A 20,700-nucleotide genomic window follows, 5' to 3' on the forward strand; every position below is an offset into this window, starting at 1 on the left:
CTTGTTTCAGTGGGAATTTGGATTATACATTATAATAATAATGAGAGAAAATCTGTAAACTAAGGGTTTAAAATGTTCAGCTCTCCACATTACTGTTTATATTGCAAAACAATATTTGGCACAGTTCACTCACAAGACCAGAGACATTAAAATTCAAAACAGAGTTTTCATTATAAAGTGTAACTGACATGAAAACTCAAATGTTAATACAAGTAAAAGTAAAGAAATAAAAAAAAAGTCAAAGTAACTTCATTGTGCGCAATTTGTATTGGGTACCACCTGTGGTCGTTGTAATGAGGCTAAAGAGAAAAACATAAATAAATAAGTACAATAGAAAAAAAAAAGTTAGTTTTCCACTTACTGCTTATGTGTTTTGCTTGGGCTGAGGTACCTGGCTGGATAAGGGTGCAACAGCAATGCAGTGCCTATAGGTGTGGAAAAGTTTGTGCAGAGAAGGTAAAAAGGCATGGTTCATACAGGTGGGTCACAGGACTGTGCAGACATCTCAGCTGCTGGGTGAGTGGAGAGCACTGGTGATGTCTGTGCTGTGATGAGTCTGGCCATGTTTATCCTCTGGGAGGAAACAGCTCCCGTGTGCCCATCACAAGACACTTAGTGGGAGAACACACTAAGTGAGCTAAATAGGGGAGATCAAGACACATAACGTCAATTGGTTCAGCTAAATTAGTGTCTACAAACTGAAGTACAGCCAAGTCGGCCAGTGCTCTTCACATTTCAGTAAAACATCTATTCCTTTCCACTATCCCAGAGGCTGAATAATGGCTGTTTATTCAGAGAGGCCCTGAGGCTGACTTTAGTCTTTTACACTTGCAAAGCAACGTTGAAAAGGCCAATGGTTCCTTGGAGGCACATTTCAAAAAAAATTCAGGATTTATGCACACAAATCTTATTATTAAAAGTGTGAGATCTTCTCTAAAAGTAATTGCACAAAAAGAGCATAGAGAAAGAGGACTTAATATTTATTATTTTTAAGCATAATGTATGTTGAATATCACCTGTATCTAAGCATCCAAAATGTCTTCCTACAACCAGCTATATAAGATATACATTTCTTCTGTTCTTTTGTTGGTAAGAAATGTGCAGCTGGACCTAATAAAAAAAATCACTAATGAAATGTGTGATAAGAGAATATTCAAGCAAGCTCTTCCTATGTTTCATTGACAAGGCTGAACAAAAAGCCTGGAAAAGCAATGTCTTCATATTTCTTCTGCCCAAGATAAAGACCAACAATGAATCTACATATTTACCAACAACAAATTAATGGAACATTTCAAGATATTTTTAATATAGACCTGATTTGATTTACTTTTATTTGCATTTTCTTCCTTTTGTGTATTGATCAAGACTCTTGATTCAGTGATTCAGACCCTTAACATCCCTAGGGAGTTCACAGAGAGGAAAAGAAGTGCAAACTTTGGATTAGGGAGCAGGGCCTTCAGGGTCAACCGTACTGAGTGGTCAAGATGCTTAGTAAGGACCTAGTTGTTTGTTGGCTGTGCAATTGCAGTGATCGTAGGTAAACAAAGAACTTTCACACGTGAGTGTTAGACACTGGTCATGCTATAGAAACTTCATCCCTGCAGCTTTTCGAGCTTTTTTTGAGCAGAAGTGATATAATTTGATTTTGTTTTGCTTCAGGCATGCATGAGACCACACCAAAATATTAAATCTGTGCCTGCAAATATGCAGTGACATAGATCTTTCTTTTCAGAACATTTTCCCATAGAGAGAAGTGTGGTTTTTTGGGTGGTTTTTTTTTTGTTTGTTTGTTTGTTTTTGGTTTTGTTTATTTTTTTGTCAAAGATGTACCAAACAAAAGTATGAGATATTCATGCATCAATGTATATTTAGGAATCAAAGACAAAAATGATGGTGAGACTAGCTTGATTTGCATGACCCTTAGACTATAATATGATGTCTCATGAGATTTGCACAAACAAACAGTATAAAAGACTTGTCTGCCTGGAGATATTATTTCCTTCACCTTAATTTGCTTTGAGTTTATGTTATGTAGAATGGACTTTAGAAGAGAAATTTTGCAATTTAAAAGCTCATGAATTTGTGTGAAAATGTAGATACCCTATGCTCTCTGACAGCTTTTTTCAGCTTTTGTCAATCGTAAGAATCTTTTTCCTGTTAAGAAAAAAGTCAAAAACAAAATCTGCATTGCCAAATACAGAAATGGCTGATGAAAGAGACAATAGTTATCATGGCTGATGCAGAGCAGCAAGGTACAATTTTACTGTTTGCCAGTTTTTGTTCCATTAGTTTTCTCAAAAAAAAACCAGCTTAGCAACATAATTTTGAATCTCAATTTTTAAAAGGCTCACACTGATTTTCTCCATTTATTTCTTTATTTTTTTTCTGGTTTGTTTTCCAGTAGCATCATGCTTTTCAGAGTTAGCAATTTGGCTGTAGAAGTAGGGTGGCTTATTTCCTTCAATACGGCAGGGGTAAGTTAGAGTTCACTAGTTTTATGTGAAACAAATACCACTTTCATTCTCTTGCTGTGTTCTGTGCCACACCAATCAAAGATTAGTTAATAGTGGACAGTATTAATCATAAGTGTTCTTTGGATGTTAGGCAGATGCAGTGCCTGTATCACTATGATAAATAAAAATCCAAAACCCAATTAAGTTGACTGAAACATTCAATGTACAGAATACATTGAATTTCACCTGATGCATTGCACCTGCTGAATATTATTATTTTTTAATGTTTATCAATGAAAAAGAATGATAAGGAAGAGTTATTGAGCTGCCTTTGTCTGAATGTGAATCCTGCAAAAGCACAAGTGCAGAAAAAGAGGAGGTATGATTTATCCTGGATTCCACAGCCACTGCATAAGCTGTAGTGAAAATGCTATAAAATTTTCCTGGAACGAATGTCATGTATTCATGATATCCATATATACTAAGTCAATATATAATCTATTTATTCATAAATATCTGAAAATAATTTAAAAAATACTCGTTGTGAATAGCCTATTTGTTTAAGCAACTAAAAGAATTTTCTTTGTGGTACAAATATGGTTATGCATAATACATATATAATGATACATAAACTAACATTTTACAGCAACAATGTTAATAAAGTCATAAAATTGAACCAGAGTTAGTTTGAGATGGCCATTTTTGTCTTTTTTTCATAAAAAAGAAATCTGTGGAAAGTAAAAACTATTATTATTCAATGGAACTACCCATTATTACACCCCTCAAAAAATTATTTCTAACTAGAGTAGTACAGTTTAGCAGTTTTTCTCTGCAGTCTTTTAAAAAGTGAATTTCTTTGTAAGAGCTGTAAAGTAGCTTCATGTCGAAGATATTTGAGTATTTTGCCCCATTCTATTTCAGAAGCTGTATACTTCCCCTTAACCATTATCCTTATAAGCACCCACATTGTTACCACTCTGAGAAACACAGTATTTTTACCATCAGGTATGAGTTCTCCACATTATACATTTGCATATATCCCATCAGTAAATAACAAGGACGGAAAATTGAAAGTTTCTGCTATTGGGACTACAGGGGAAAATCCTTTTACTCTTACATGAAGTTGATAAGATTTTTCTGGGAGAAAGGAAATCCTCTCAGAAACAAGGAAACAAGGAAACAACAGAAACAAGGAAAGAGTGTTGGTATGACATGAATAAAAGTAGTCATAGAAGCTTGAGAGAGAAAATGGGATGTAGATAAAATGCAAAAAAAAATGTGAAAGTGATAATTGAACAAAAACAAGAATGTGTAAAATCCACAGAAAATTATCCCTAGTAGGTTTAAACTCCCCACGGACTCACATGATGGCAGAGTAAGAAAATCAGCAGTGCAGCAGCAGAAATTATATAAGAGTTAAACACTGGGCATGCTCTTGGAAAGAATACTGAAACTTCATGTAAATTTTATTACATTTTTATTAAAGCCAATGATAAATCTATAATCAATTTTTGAGATCCTTCTTTTTCCAGCAACAGTTCTAGCTCTTAGGGACAATCATGGCTCACAAAATTAGTCTTGTGTCAAGATATACTACATAAGAATATAATGAATAGTTTGCAGAGCAATTCACTATCTTTTTATATGCTTTCAATTATTTTTCCTTAAAGGTGACAGAGATAATGAAGATAAATAACACTTTTTCTTTTTAGACATGAATACTCAACAATTTTAAATTAGTTTTAGTAGGTGACAGATAAATGTGGAATCAAAATCAAGTCAGGATTTCAGATATAATTCTTGACTTCAAATACTTCAAGACTGGACTAGTTATTTTATAATGGAACCTATCCTTACCAAATATTTCCTACATCTAATCAAAAGCTAAAGACCAGAACTACACATACACACACACACACAAAAGAATAATGTGGACAGTAATGTGTTCCCTGCAACCTTACCCTACCCTCAGAATGGATCTCTTTGAACTGACCATATGCCTAATTTTATAATTTGTTCGCACGAAACGGGGAAACTTACTATATCCATGTCAGGTTCTAGCTGTTCACTGTTATGCTTAAAATTAAACACAACACTGAAGCAGGCCTGATGAGTAGGAAGTTGGAGCTCAGCCAAGTCTGGAACTAATTTTTTATTTCCTCAAAACAATGGACACCTTTTCATTTAGACTGCTTATTTTAATTAATACATTTTAAAATGGCAACCATGGAAAATTTTAATAAACTGGTTTGCCTTTATTTGCATGCATCATCAGACAGTAAAGGATTTATATGATATGACTTACAGAATACAAAATAATTTATTTAAAAAAGAATATTTACAAAGTTACAAGTTACATTTTTTTTTCTTTCAGCAGTCTTGTTACTTGGGTAATTTAACACATTGCAGATTAATTCTCTCTATACTAACTGCTTTATAAGCACAGAACAATGACCTAATAGTTTTGCTTGTGAAGCATATCGTTTTAACCGGTTTTGAATTAAAAAAAAATAGAAAGGGATTATGGCACTGAATTCATGTCTGGAAGTCTAAGATGTATTTTGATATTTGTTCATAGAATCACAGAACATCCCAGATGGGACGGGAACTCAAAAGATCTTCCAGCCCAGGCTTTTGTGGGAAAGGGAACCTATATGAAAATACCTACCACCCTCTTTAATTGCATCTTGAAAATCTTCAGGAATAGGGACTTTACCATGTCCCAGAGGAGGAGGTTACAGCTCTCCCTCTAAAAAGAAAATGCTTTTTTGCTGACAGTATGAAACCTCTCTCACTTCAGCTTATGCCCATTTCCCCTTGTCTCTGTGTGGCACCTATAAGAGGGAGCCTCTCATCCCCTTTGAAGCTGACATTCGAGTACTATAATACTGTGAGTAGGTCCCCTGCAGCCCTGTCTTCTCCATTAGTGGAGACATAACTTCTTCAGCCTTCCCACACAGGATAGGTTCTGTGTCCTTTGACCTTGGCCCTCTTTTGGATCCTTTCCAGACAGCTCACAACCTTGGAACTGCAGGGACCAGAACTTGGCACAGTACCCCTGGTCTGGCCTGACTGGCACTGAGTGGTGTGACCACATCTCTATCTCTGCCACTAATGATCCTGCAGGTGCCCCCCCCAAGACAGATCTGTCTTTCTTGCTACAGCAGCAAAAGGCTGGCTCACGTGCAGGCTGTGTCCACCAGGACCACTTAAAGCAAGACAGTTTCCCGTCCACCCTGATGATAACAAATGTTAAAAAACATCAGTTGGTGCTGGAATCTATTAGTTATTAAGGGCTCCTTTATAAAGTCATGGAATCATTTAGGTTGGAAAAGCAGTTATAATAAAATAATTGACTTCACTAACTTCACACTGTCAAGTCCACCACTAAACCAAATCTCCCAAAGCCACCTCTATGTGTCTTTCAAATACCTCCAGGGATGGTGATTCAACCTGGGTGTTACAGCCCACCCCTGAGGTGGCATAACTGAGATTTTTGTTAGTAGCTTTGTTAGTAGTTAGTTAGTTTTGAGCAGATTATGGTGAAATGACACTGACTGGGGTGGGGGGGGTGTACATACACAGCAGGTTTATTTTAGAACAATTTTGTTGCAGTGAAAAGGGCCATTTTTTTATTATCTGTAAAAATATAGCAATATAAAAGTGTAAAATTTACTTATATAAAATTAATATATATTTCCTTAAGGAAATATATAAGTTAAAGAAGGAAAGGAAAACACAAGGGTAGATAGTGGGGAGAAAAAATATTGCTATCTGTGAATCCAGCAACAAGACTCCATTATTGTAATTTCAATGTTCATTGATTAAAGTTATTTCAGTCCTCATCTGTCAGAGGTGGGGAAGCCCTCAAAACAAAAATTTCATTTGGTTAATACATATTCAGATTCAGGTGGGAATGCCAGCCACCTCCACCTGTGGGAAGAGATTCAGGCAGTCTGTTGCAGCACTATGGAGCATACACAGTCCTCTGGTGATCACCAGAGGCCCCAGAAATGAGTCTGAGGGTGCTTCAGGGGTTGGCTTATGACCCATTCTAAGAAACAACCACTGTTTCTCATGCCTGCATAGCTGAGCCAGCTGTGCCTTATCAGAAGGGATAACTCTCTGGCTTACATGTGAATGTCCCAGCACTTTTTTCCTACTCTAGGAAGTAATGTGCTGAAAACCAGTGACTCAGCCACTCTGACAACAGAGCTTCAGGAAAAATTGCTGTAGGGTGGTCAGAGATTTATTTTCAAAATCTTGTTTCATGGTGAGTAATTAAGATTAATATAGGAATCAGTATTGGCACTCACAAGCATTTATTCTCAGTCGGCAATTTTCAGTGTTTTTAATTTATACTGAAAAAAATCCTTAAAGAGATTTCATGAGTGATCAGTCTCTGCATATTAGAAATTCAAGGCTTTTTTCTGTCTGCAAATAATCTTCCTTTCCCTTATACACTGTCTGATTAAATATCCTCTATAATCAGCTTTAAAAATGCCATTGTCCTGAGCCTTCTCTTTAAAAAAATAACTTTGAATACACTTACTTAAGGCAATGACAAGCAACCAAAGCAGGAATCAATCAATCCCCCACATGGAGATTACAGTGTACACTGCCTTGTAAATTTTTTTTCAGTCACACAGAAGAAAATAATGTAATCATGAACAGTCACCAAGGCTTTACAAAGGACCATTTTTGAGCAGCCTGGCTGTGTTCTGTGGCTGCTTACACAGGCAGGAAAACAGTAGATACCATAACCTCAGTCAGGCTGATGACACCATTTTCATGGTCCTCTCACTGGAGAAAATAGAGGCTGGAGGAATGGACTGTTGTTAGGCTGGAATGGTCACTAGGCTCACAGGGTTATCCTTAACTCAGTTATTACTTGACTGGTTAGGACCCAAATGGAAATTTATGGACAACCTCCTAACAAGGATAGGGCAGATTGAAAGTTATAAATATTTATCTTGATAAAACCACGGCTTATCTGATCTGTTGCTGGCTGTTAGTCTTCAGGTGGGAGTTTGGGCTGAGTGACCTCCAAAAGAACCAAAGAGCATTTTTATGATCTTATAATTCTATTATCTATAGCTACTACACAGTGAAGCTTTCAGTATTTTGAGTCAGATGCAATTCCTCTAGTATTCCTTTATTATAATTAATATATTGTACAATCTCAAGATCATAAACTTCAAAGATCAGTGTGCTGCTTGCGAAATATTCCAAAACACCTGTCATTTCTTCTTTGTGAAAAATAAATCATCTATCCCATTAATCAACTGCTTTCATCCTAAAACTCTAGTTCTACCAATTTAAAGTAAAATGGTTTAAAATAAAACTTTACTTACTTTATTGTAAGATTTGTGGATTTGTTTTGTTATAAGGTTTCTTTTCAGCCACTTTAGCTGTTAACTGAAGAACATCCAACCATAAAATCTCTCCACCCTGTTTAGTATAAATAGCAACAAACTGTCTGATAATGGGTAGAGTGTGGTGAAGGAGCAACTCAGGCTGAATCACTAGACAGTTCTTTAGTGTACAAACTTACATCACAGATGGGGTTCAAATGAGAACCCTTAAAAAATTACATCCTGCCTATCATGGGAAATAATGGAATGGTCTTATCTGGAGTTTGTAGAGAGTTTCCATTGGTCTTGTGGGGGGTTTTGTTTTGGGGATTTTGGGGCGTTTTTTGTGGGGGTTTTGTTGTTGTTGTTGGTTTTGGTTTGTCTCATTGTGGGATTTTTTTGTGGCGTTTGTTTGGGTATTTTCAGAAAGAAAATTGTTTATAAGAATCAAGACACTTACTGTACAGATATAGAGAGTAATTTTTCACCAAAAGTGTCTATTAAATTTTCTGATGAATTTGTGGTTTTTTGCCTAACTGAAAACACTTACAAAGGGTGTTTTTTTCAGAAAGTAATTTTCAAGAGTGGGACTGACTCAAACTCTCAATCAAGTAAAGCATTGAGTGCATGGCTCAGAAACCTATAGTATTGTTTCAAATAAAACAATCATCAATATTAGCCTCAAAACGATTGTCCCTTATTTTTCAATTTGGTTCTGCTACTGAATAAATAGCAGAAGGATTTATCCTTCACCCCAGATATAAAATGGTGCTTTGCATTAGTCCCTTAGGCATTTGCATTTATGAAGATGTGTAAAGGAAAGTCTAAAATGAAAACCTTCAGCAGCTCGAAGATTAAACTGAGATTTGCTGTTCACATTACTAATAAGGAATATTGCCAGAAGGAATATGCATTAAACATAGGACATTCTCTGTCCTCATGGAAATATTGCCTGCTTCAGCAGTTGGTAATCTAACTATTATCCATATCTCATGTACTTGTAAAAGAAGAAATAAATGAAAAAAGATGGCAATGCTTTTGTAGAAGTATGTAATTCTGCTTGTAAAGGGGAAGATGTCTATAGCTAATTTGTGTTTATCAGAAGAAACAGTTGCAGGTATCAACACAGGCATCACGAATTTCATGGTAATTTCAAAATTATGTTTGGAAGGAAATGTAATATTTTATTATATTCATTTATTTTTAATTGATTTTTTGACAGAATAAGATCACCAGTGAATTTTATAGTTTTCTATTATTTTCTGCTTGTTTTACTGCCTCTATGTGAAGAGAAATCAGTTTACCTTACAGTGTGCTGTCCAGAATACATTAACTGAGCACTAGGTTGTATTTCAACAGTTGAAAAGGAGGGAAGTTACCTAGCTCTGTGCCCCATTAATCTTGTCAAGAAACTTTCTCCTTTTTTTACCTCTTAGTTCCATTATTATTTATTTATTTTATTTATTATCTCTTTAACCTAAGCAGTGATTGAATTACGGAAGACAAGCCATACTGAGAATCAGGATTTTAGGGTGGACTTTTTTATAAGAATGATACTGTAGTAAATCAAACATATTGTAGTGATTGAAACTTTGAAGCAATACATTAAGGAGAAGGATCTGTTAAATCTAGATCCAGAGTAAATGGAAGTAACATTTATCTTAACCATTTGAATAACCATTGATTTTGTCAGGCTTTAGATTTAAAACCAGCAAGTCATTACTTGCCAGAAGCAATTACAAGAAATTATTCTAAGAAAGAGACAGAGCTGAAGTGTTAGTTTCAGACCTGCAATACTACTGATATTCAGCAGACTGTTTTTAAAAATATTATAATACTGCTAGCTCCTATCTTAAACCTCCCTCAGCTGCTCTCTGACATAACACTTCCTGTGAAAATCACAGCTTCGCACTGCTTCAACACTTGTTGCATTTATAGAGAAAATTCATATTCTTTAATTATTTAATGCTCTGAAATAAAATAGACTGAGTTAGGTTTTGGGGTTTTGGGGTTTTTTTTCTTTTTTGGGGGGATGATAGGTTTATTTGGGTGTCAGGGGTTTGTTTCGCTTTTTTGTGCTTGTTTGGGTATTTGGGGGCTATGTGTGAGGTCTTTTTCTTTTCCTTTTTTTCTTTTTCTTTTTTTTTTTTTCAGAAGGCAAAGAGCAGGCCTTCCTGATTTGGTTCAGTGCTTCCCTTTCCATAATGGACTATGTAAGACTAAAACTGACATCCTCTTTCAGTCAGTCTTAAAAGGTTCTTCTGAATTGATTCTAACATTAAGATTACAATTACAACTACTGCTACTGACTTGCTGTATTGAAAGTCACTAAGAATGGAACAGTTCCTGTCTCCTTCAGATATAATATTGAATTGTCTTTGAGATGACTGACCAAAAACCTACCTGAAGCCTTTGTTTCCCTTCCATTATTAAAATATATGCAAAGCATATGCTTGGGGGAAATTATTATTTCATCTTCAGTGCTTTTGTTCCTTTTGATTAAGTGTAGGTCTTAATGCCAACAAGTAAATACAGGTTATAGTAACTGAACACTGTTTTGTTGTCTATTCCTTTACTTCAATCATACCAGCAAGGTCACTAAGTGTCAATGGTCACTATGTGATCAGAAAAAAGATCTTGGCTAAGTACACTCACAAAAAATACTGGTGTGTTTTTCTCCATACAGTGAGAACATCAAACTCTCTTGAGGTATATGAGAAGTCTGCATTGGTTACAGTAAACGCCATTAAAGCCACACATTATGACATATTAAAAAAAAATTATTTAAGGACATAGTGAAAGTAAAAAATACACCTGATTTTATCACCACTATTTTTGTCACCAAAAAGAATAAAGATCAAATATGGGGAAAATTTATGGCACAGCTTGAGCCATAATAAGAATTTTATTTTGTAGAATATTGGAATTTATTACTCTATGTTAATTGGCATCCTCAGAGGTGAAGGAAAGAAGCAACTTGACACTAATAATAAAGGAGTTAAATCAATGGTTTATGCAGATGTGTGTGTGGATGTGTTCACAGTAGTGTACATATGCATACACATAAGAGTAAATCTCTTTTTTACACTTGTGATGTATGTGCTTAGGTTGCTGCAAACCTACCACGATGTGATGAGGAATCTTAAGAGAACACTTTATTTTCTTGTTTCTGTCTAATGCTTGGAGCTGCAGTAAGATAACTAGAGTCATTTGGGGTTCTTATCATTGAGAATAAATGTGGTATAACTGGCAATTTAAAAAGTTGATTTTATATCAAGATATCAGATACCTGTTCATATTTCCATTTGACAGAATGACTGGAGACAGCAGCAATCCATTTGCTATGTTAGAAACTTATATTTAACTGTGTTGATAATTTTAGCATCAAAGGATATCAAGTATGTGCGCATCTAAGTGAATGGCAGCAATGTCAAGTCCTTCATTTAAAACATTCTGCTAATTAGAAAATAGATTTATTAGAAAATTAATTACGATTTCTTTACAAATTCAAGTGAGCCTTACTGTTACAAGAAAGTTCATCTTAAACATATCGTATATTGCCTATAGGAAATAATTATTGCAGTAGGAAATAATTATTAAAGGTTTCTGTATTCTACCTAACAAGACCTTACTATATGCAATATACTGACAATTATAGCAACACAAAAAGATTACCAATTTACCAAACTGAGAGTTGAATGTTGCTTAAAATGAGGATGTGCAAAGAATGAGTGATACACATAAACAAAAGAGAGCACATCTTTGATATTACACAATTAATTATACTAAAGAAATAGTCAAATGATGTTAAAACATGGCTAAGATTTACCAGTGTGGAAAGAGAAGAAGAAAATTACAGATGAAAACTTGGAAATCTTCAACTTTTTGCATGGACAGGTAGCCACAATTCAACAAAAGCCAAGAAGAATGAAAGAAAGAAAAATGTCTAAAACCTCATTGTAGTTCACTAGTAATTTCCCTGGTGTGAGAATAAGTATATGAAGTTAATTGGAAAAGCAAGCGAGATAAGTAATGCTGCTGTAAAATTCATGTTGGTGGGAAATTTCATTAGCTATTATAAAGACATCAGGGAGCAGCTGGCTGTAGTTGCTGATATGTTGCTATTAAGGCTATTTTAAATTATGTTGTGATAAAAACATTTACCATGCCACTGGCATGCACATGTTTTTGGTAAAGAAGACTAAATTGAAAAAAAAAAACAACAAAGTATTTTTCTACAAGCAGATCAGGATGTGAACTTTATATGAAAAATTGTCATCTCACAGGAGCCCTAAGTTTTAAAAGTTTACAGGATCTCTCTGGATCTCTCTGGAATGGAGTTAACTTTCCCCTTAGCAAACCTTATGTTTCTTATGTCATCTGTATTTGCAGCAAGAATGCTTCTACTGACACACTAGCATTTGGGCAACTATTGAGCTGTACCTGCACAGCATCCATTCTGTCTGCAGGCTGGGTGTGGGAAAGAGACTTGGAGGGCACCAAAGGGATATTCCATGCCGTATGGTGTTCTGGTCAGGAAGAAGAGACAAGAAGAGAGGGATGCTTTTCTTGGTAATTTTCTTCAGAAGCAACTGCTATATTTATTAGAGCCCTGCTTCTCAGGCTGGATGGAAATAGAGACTAAACCTTGCTGTTTTGCTTTGTTTCCATGCACATGCTTTGCTTTTTCTCATTAAACTGCCCTCACTGGGATCGATGTGTTTTTCATCTTATTTTCTCCCTGTCTTGGGATGACTTCACGATGCTTGTGTCCCCGGTCCTCTGTTCTGTTTATGCTGGATATTGAGTTCTGCACTTTTAAGATAGGTTCTGTAGGTGTAGAAGAAAGGATTACAGGCAACCTTACCCCTGATTAAACAGTTGTACTAATTACCAAAGAAGAGGAACAGCCTTGCCCTTATTGGGGTGACTAATCAAAGTAAGTGTGATAAAAGGGGTAGGTTGCCTGGTTAGAAGGAACCTGAAAGATGAGGACCTTGTAGAAGAAGGAAAGATCTAGAGAGACATTAAGAAGACTGAAACAAGGAAGGGAGCTGCTGCTGTAAGAGATTCTGCTCTGAGGTTAGTCTGGGTCTGATGGTCCTGTTTAGGAAGAGGATTTAAAATTGTCTTGATGGACACCTGGTGGCCTTCCAAGGTCAACTCACCACAGTCCTTTTCTAGCACTCAATGTGAGACAGTTTTGAATTTGCAAGTGTAACAGTTATTAACTGACAGTCTTGTGTGAGGGTCACAGAGTTTAATTGCTGCACTGCTCAGCTCTTTATTTTGCTGAGGTTGGAAACACATTAATAGAAACAATGACTCTATGCTTTGCCCTGCCATTGATGCCTAACTGTGCAAGGGTAGCTTTGTTGTGGGCAGAAATGACAGCACATATCCTCCTAACTCAGGATTGATGAGGGTATTGTTGATGCTCAGGCTCCTGAAGCTCTTGATCACTTTTAGGTGAGTTGTTTAATACTATTAACACTGTCAGCTTATTGTCAGGTTCCTGAATCCAATGTCATCCTGGTTTAAGAGGGCACAGTCTTGGGGAGAGATGAAAGCTAAACATGGCATTAGGCATGATGGTCACTGTATGGAAGTATTTGGTGGGTGTTTCAGGTGGTTATCATCTCACATAGACTGGGATTTGATATCTGAAGTAAGTCAATAACCTCAGTGAATTCATGCCCTGCCTGGTAGTAGGTACTGCCCCAATAAACCCCAGCAGCTTCTAGCACCATTTTGAGGGTATTGGATCTATTGAGCCACAGTTCAGTATTATTGCAATGGCTGTTTGAGACCCAGACAGCCTCTGAAGACATCCTGAGACAGAGATCCAAACTACAACTAAGAGCATCAGTTGAGACAGGGACCCAAACCTGAACTACAGTAGTCATACAAGTAATGAAAGAGAACCAATGGACATGGAGGTTGATTGTTTCATATAATTTAGGTTCTTTCCTGGGGACAATGAAATTGACAGAAAATAAAGAAGAGGCAACCCTTTGCAATCTCTGGAGAATGTTCATGTCAAGCATGAAGGGAAGATATGCATTCAAGGAAAATCTTGTGAATTACCAAGTGGACTATCACTGGGAAAAACATCCAGTATCTGAGAAAATTGGTGGTGCTGAAAGTCTTGTACAATGACCTAGATGAAAACAAGGTCTCCAAAGATCCATATCTGACAGCCTGTGTGCACAGGCCGTGTGGAGGAAGATAGTCCAAAATGTACCAGCTACTGAACAATTTAACAACATATATTGCCCAGCTTTAGATATACTATCTGTGGAATCATCTTCCTGGCTCTGAAACCTTGGGGATAAAAGCTCTCTCCTTTCTTTTCTTCTGGGACAGCATTTTGGCTGTCAGGGCTGCCCTATGGAGCCCTAGTGAGAGAGAAAGTTAGTCTCAGACTTGTGCTGCATGGTGCTCTCTGGTTTATCCTCTAGGACCAGCTGGAGAACTTGAGGAAGTGGGATGGCATACACACCTGGAAGCCCATGTACAAAAATTAAGGGGGAAGACATCTGCTAAGAAGGGGACACCTCATAAACCCATCAGTTTAATCTTGCTATTGAGACATAAAAAAGCAATCACTGATACCCCACATGTAGAAAAAAATTTACTCAGGATTCTGGTGAAGAGACTTCTGATGTAGCAGTGCAAGGGTCAGACAGTGACTGTGAATGGGAATACAGGGTTTCTGTCTTTGAGCAGAAGAAAAGGCATGAGTGGGAATTCTAAATTGTGTTGGTTCTGTGCATATGAGATACACAGAAATAAAAGGCTTTGTTAGGCACAGGTCAGGGTTTCATGCATCCTTGGCATAGACTCCTTCAGGAAAGGATACTTCAAGGATCCAAGTTATCAATGAACTTTTGGTATAGCTACCAAAAAAAGAGTGAACAGCTGTCTTGTCTGACCTCTTGGGAAATGCCTCTGTTGAGGCCCTGCTGTGAATTAAAGAACAGGCAGGTACCTACAGAAATTGGCAGGTACCAACTGCCACCACGATGATGCACCAATGGCAATGTCACACTGCTCAAGACTTTCTGATTCCCATCAGGACTTGATTTAACAGCTGGACTGCCAAAATTAGCAGGACTTGCTCACTTCGTAGTCCCATATGGCCAGTCAAAAATTCTGGTGGAGGTAAAGGTTAGCAGTGGACTCTTGCAGCCTCACTGAAGTCTTGCTGTGGTGTCGTATTCCAGCGTGGGGAAACAGTGATGAGTTCTTTTAATAATGGATGGTAGGGAACAAAATTAAGCCAAACAAGGCAAACCTTGTCTCTGAGAATCATTTATTGCTGATGAAAACAAGAAGAAAAAGGAGTTGTCCAGACCAAAGAGGGAAAAGAAAGAAGGAAAGACAATGGAAAAGGATGCTGGGAGAGGAGAGACAGAGGGAGAAGACAGAAGGAAATGTGAAAAACGAGGTTCACATATTTTTTTTTATAGAATTCAAAAATTTAATAAAAAAGACAGTCAGGAGATAAAAATAAAGTATACAGATACGGCCGGGTGTCTCTGCATTCAGCCAAGAGAGCATACCTTACTAACAAAGGGTTGTCCCTTAAAAACAGAATCCTACTACATATCCATAAATTCCCATATATATTCAGACATTCTTCTTAGGATTTTTGGTGTTCCTCTATTTAGTTTTCCCTTGCCCCCACTTCCCAATAGATCAATCTTTTAGGCGCCACTAGGTTTTATGTCCTTCGATAACGGGGGCCATAAATTTTTCTTGTGGAGGTCTTGGAGGACTTCCACAAGGTCTTCATCTGGACAAAATAATCTTAGGATGCAGGGGGGTCTCTGACTATTTTCTTTTTTAGTCTCTGGGTTATATAAACAAAAAAGTAGTTTGTGCTTTAATATCATGTTATAGCCTAACATATATGTGTTGTACCACTATTTCCAAGTTCCATCAATAACAGAAATAAAGGAAACTATATTAATACAACAAAATTTTCTAATCTTATACACATAACATTCATTATAATATTTGTATAAAGCCAATAATATGATATGCATTTATAACAGAAAGGAAGGTGTTCCCACCAGAGAGTCAGGGAATGCTGTTGGTGTCCCAGGCCCAGGGTGTGCCCTCTGTGTGCGGGCAGGGTCGAACCAGCCTGTGCAACACTGCGACAGGTGCGGTGAGTGGGCACTCAGAGGGGAGACCCGGGACTGTGGACAGAGCCATGGTGAGCACCTGGATGGGGGCAGCAGGGTTGAATGAGGGCAGCCCAGGCAAAGATACGGGGGTGAAGTGGCAGGGTGGCGGTCAGGGACTCAGGGAGGCAGGAAAGAACCGGCAAGGGCAGCAGAGCCAGAATGCAGGCTGGGACCAAAGCAGAGGAGGGAGCGATGCAGCCAAGGAACAGCAGCAGGCCCCAGCAAGCAGCAGCGCTGAACAGTGATGCAGTTAGCTTTTGTACTCACCCGGCCCCTCCCAAAGTCTGCCTGCAGACAGGAGACCATTGGTCCAGTCCAAACTTTCTTTGCCGCCCATCGATCGAGACCTTTCCATGACCCAAATGGAAAAGCTTCTCCAGTGTCTCCTACTGACTGCCTCAGGTGAAGTGTTGCCAGGAGAAGGCTCCCCAGGGATGAGGCTTGCTCCTGCAGTGTCACCGGTGCACACCCTCACCCCTCATGGCTCCAACAGGCCTGGAGGCCAGGGTTGAGGCAAACTAAAATGGCTGAATCGAAACTAAATTGTTTAGTTTAGCACGTATGGCTAAGTGATGCTATGCCACTCACACTAACAGGAAATCTGCCAAGTTGTATGCTACAATTGGTACTGTCTACCAACTGTGTTTTTCCAAATTCCTTTGGCAGCTGAGTTCAGACCTCACTTGGCTTTCACATGGGGTGGTATCTGATACACCTGGAACTGGCTGTCCGAGGGGGTGGAAGCTTAGCCCCACTACTTTTCATGGAACAATTCAACCTGTAGTGGAACAGAGGAGACAAAACGACTAGCAAAAGGAAAAGACACAAAAAACCCCACCTGAGTTAATCAGTTTATAAATCTGGTCTCACTTCTTTATGATCTAGCTTCAAACATGTTACATATCGATGTTGTGAGGTGCCTCAGGGAGGCAAAGAGTTAGTTTCAGATAAGCATTGTGAAAGGAGAGGCATGGCTGTAAGCCATGTGTGTAAATTTTGACCCCCTGTGTTGGGGGATGGGCATGTGAGCCCCGGATGAAGTTACCCCACCCCAAACCCCTTGTGAAGGGCGGCCCAGGTGTTCTGATTGGGTTTGAGTCCCTGGGGGTTTCTCCCTTGTTGTGCTTCTAGTGGTCCCTGGCCCTGAACTCCACCCTCAAAGATGGAGACCCTCAAGAGTTCTCTCCCTCAAAAACCCCTGCATGGCCTCTGTTTGGGGCTCCCTGTTCTGGATCTGAGTTGTTCCCATGCTGAATAAATGGTTTTATGAACAGAAGCCCATCTTGTTGGTGTTCCATGCTGGTCCCCAGAACCCTGCGGCTTCTCTGGATGTGATCCTGAGGTTGCGGACTACAACATATAGACTTCAGGCTTTTGTCAGGATCTTAAAAGTTACTACTCGTTTGTCCAAAAATGATGTTAGTATGTTGTGCTGGTCTTAGCTGGAATAGAGTTGACTTTCTTCACAGAAGCTCATATAGGTCTCTGTTCTGGATTTGTCCTGGGAACAGTGCTGACAGTTCAGGGTGTTTGTTACTGCTGAGCATTGCTTATATGAGAACACACAACTTTTTCCACTTTCACTCTTTTGATTCTCTTCCTATCCCACTAGGGGTGCATAAGTGAGCAGCTGTGTGGGCCTTGGTTGCTGGCCTGGTTTAAACCATGACAGATGTACCTACAGAAAAGCTCGGTGTCATGGGAGAAGCTTGCACAGAGATCTGAGCAAGGTTGTTGTGCTGTTTTCTCATAGCCTGAGATAGCACAATGCTTTTTTCACAGCACTTCTTCAAAAAGCAGATAGCTGTAATGGATAATTCAACAGGGTGGGTTTCAGCTATGCCTGTTTTCTTCATTTAAGCTCAGCAATATCAGTTGTTATAAATGTGTTGACACATGTTGCCAATGATTTATACAAACTAAAATATGACAGATGAAACAATCATACGTGGGAGAAATTGTGTGCATAAACAATGCATCAAGTGAAATCATGCAGTGTGAAGTAAAAATTGGACATACTAAAAAATGTACATGTAAAAGTAAATTTCTTTTCAAGTTACCTTCTCTACACTCAAGTTTTGATCTTTTATAGAAGCTTCTTATACAGTAGCTCCTAGATACTCTGTGAAGCAGATGTAAGTCCAGCTGTAAAAGAATAAGATTTATTTGAAAATTTGCTGGTTTAAGATTCCAGTATCCATTTTTATGTCTGGAGTTTAAAAACTCCAAGAGAGCATCTATTCACCATTCTTTATAGATGTTTAGGGTATGTATGACCTGGGTTTTGGTGTTAGGGGTTCACAGACATGGCTTCTGTGAGAAGCTGCAAGAAACTTCCACCATGTCTGGCAAAGCCAATCCCTGGTGCCTCCAAAGATGGACGTGCTGCTGGATAAGGCTGTGCTAATTAGAGATGGTGGTAATGTATCTGTGATAACAGATTTAAGAAGAAATCAAAACAAAAGTAGCTGTGCAGCTTTAATATTGGCCTGTGAAGAGCTGAGTGAGAACACATGAGGAGAAGAACTCTTCAGACACAAAGGTGGAGATGGAGGGGCAGGAGGTCCTCCAGGCACCAGAGCCTGTGGTGCAGACCATGGTGAGGCAGCTGTGCCCCTGCAGCCCATGGAGGATCACAGGGATGCAGAAAGGAGCTGTACACTGGAGCCAGGTGGATGCCTGGAGGAGGCTGTGATCCTTTGGGAGGCGTGTGGAGAGAGAGGGGCCCTGTCCCCATGCTGTTGCAGCCTGTACTTGGAGGACTGCACCCCACAGAAGAGTGATGCATACTGCTGCAGTTTTGGGAGTCCTGGGATGGACCCACATCACAGCAGTTCTCAGGGAGCTTCTGCATGTGAGATGGACTCACACTGGAGAAGTATATGGATATCTGTCTCCCCTGAGTGGGACCCCACAGTGCAGGAGGGGAAGGACTCCTTGGCCTGAGCAGCAGGAGAAGCCACAGGTGATGACCATAATCTCTATTCACTGTCTCCCTGTGCCCCTAGGGTAGGAGGTACAGCTGGAAGGAGGGAGGGGTGGAGGGAAGACATTTTTGAGGGTTTATTTGACTTTTCATTATCCTGCTCTGATTTTGTTAGCAATAGATTGACTTCATGTCTCTAAGTTGGCCTTCTTCTGCCCTTGGTGGTATTTGGTGAGTGATATCACCCAGTCCTTATCTCAATGCATGAACCCTTAATTAAATTTTTTCCCCTCTGTCCTGCTGTCTCTGTAAATGAGATAGCAGCTTTCATGAATGCCTGGCAACCCAGCCAGTGTCAATCCATGACAACAGGGTGAAAAATCAGGTAGTCCCTTTTATTGTACTGACTTAGAGTGTACTTATCTGGAATGTACTAGAGGAGTATCTGGCCACTTTTGTAGAGGTTTCTTCTTTATTAGAAGATTGTTGTTCTAGATGTATACAGCAGTGTATGACTTTGCATACACTTTGCATACACAGGGGGCTATAGGATTGTATTCTCTGGGAAGATGCTGGAAGCTTCCCCCATGTCTGGTGGAGCCAGTGACAGCTTTTCAAGATGGACCCACTGCTGGCCAAGGCTGAACCCATCAGTGGTGGTGGGAGAGCCTCTGGGATAAAATAAGAGGTGGAAAAATTTATTGCACAGAAGTTGTCTCAGCCAGCAAAAAGTGGAGAGAGATGTGAGGCAAACAGCACTGCAGTCACCGAGGTCACTGAAGAGAGAGGGGGAGAATGTGCTCCAGGCACCAAAGCAGATATCCCACTGCAGTCCATGAAAAAGACTGTGGGGTTCCATTGTTGTATCCCTTCTGTCCATGGAGTTCCTTGTCAGGGATCCAACTGCAGCCTATGGAAGACCTCACACTGTACCCTGTGGAATAGAGTGGAGCATCCCTTCCCTTCGAAGATGGAGCAGTTGGGGAAAAGCTGCAGCCTGTGGGGAGTATTCACATTGGAGAAGTTCATGGAGGACTGTCTTCCGTGGGAGAAAACCAGTGGTGGAGTAGGGGAGGGGTGAGAGGAGACCTACAAATAATGGGGAGGCAGATGCAAAGACAATGTGTGAAGAAGTGACTATAGTCCCCATTCCCCATCCCTTCATGTCACTGGGAGGAGGAAGCAGAAAATCAGAAATAAAGCTGTGCCCAGGAAGGAGGGAGGGATTGAGAGAAAGTGTTTTCAAGATTTGTTTTCTCATTATCTGGTTCTGATCTGATTGAAAATTAATTTCCATAAACTGGATAAATAAATCGGAGTAAATAAATTAGTTTCCACATGTTTTGCCCATGACATTAATTTATGAGTGATTTCTCCTTGATTTAGTTTTTGTCTCAGACTATGAGCATTTTGTTTTATTTTCTCTCACCTGTCCACAGAGGAGAGGAGGGTTAGGGCCCCTTTGGTGGGCACCAGGCATTCAGACAAAGTCAAACCAGCACAAAATTAGAAAAGACTAATGTATACTAAGTATATTTTTGTAAAAAAAAAAAATCGATTTTTTTGATGTTAGTCAACTAGTCAAGGACATATTTTTTCTATTCATAAAATCCACAAAAAGTTCTGCCTATTAATGTGTCTGGGTCATGACTATTAATGCGTTGTGATTGTAGGGGTGCTACTAAGCTGAAGTGGAAGAAATTCTGCCTTAGATTATTTATTTAACATATTAGTATTCTTTATTTATTTTGACATTCACTCCAAATTTAAAA

General features: G+C 38.8%; 2 long non-coding RNA genes across 2 annotated transcripts in view; one reads left to right on the forward strand and one right to left on the reverse strand.

Moving 5' to 3' along the window:
- LOC147648224 (uncharacterized) overlaps nt 1-16,710 on the reverse strand; it is a 39,988-nt gene extending 23,278 nt beyond the window's left edge. The window contains exon 1 of the long non-coding RNA XR_015280955.1: nt 16,270-16,710. This is a non-coding gene — a long non-coding RNA (uncharacterized LOC147648224). The remainder of the gene's footprint in view (nt 1-16,269) is intronic.
- LOC147648225 (uncharacterized) overlaps nt 15,957-20,700 on the forward strand; it is a 32,765-nt gene continuing 28,021 nt past the window's right edge. The window contains exon 1 of the long non-coding RNA XR_015280956.1: nt 15,957-16,031. This is a non-coding gene — a long non-coding RNA (uncharacterized LOC147648225). The remainder of the gene's footprint in view (nt 16,032-20,700) is intronic.

This window comes from Cyanistes caeruleus, chromosome Z, assembly GCF_971803275.1.
Source record: "Cyanistes caeruleus chromosome Z, bCyaCae1.hap1.1, whole genome shotgun sequence".
NCBI lineage: Eukaryota > Metazoa > Chordata > Aves > Passeriformes > Paridae > Cyanistes > Cyanistes caeruleus.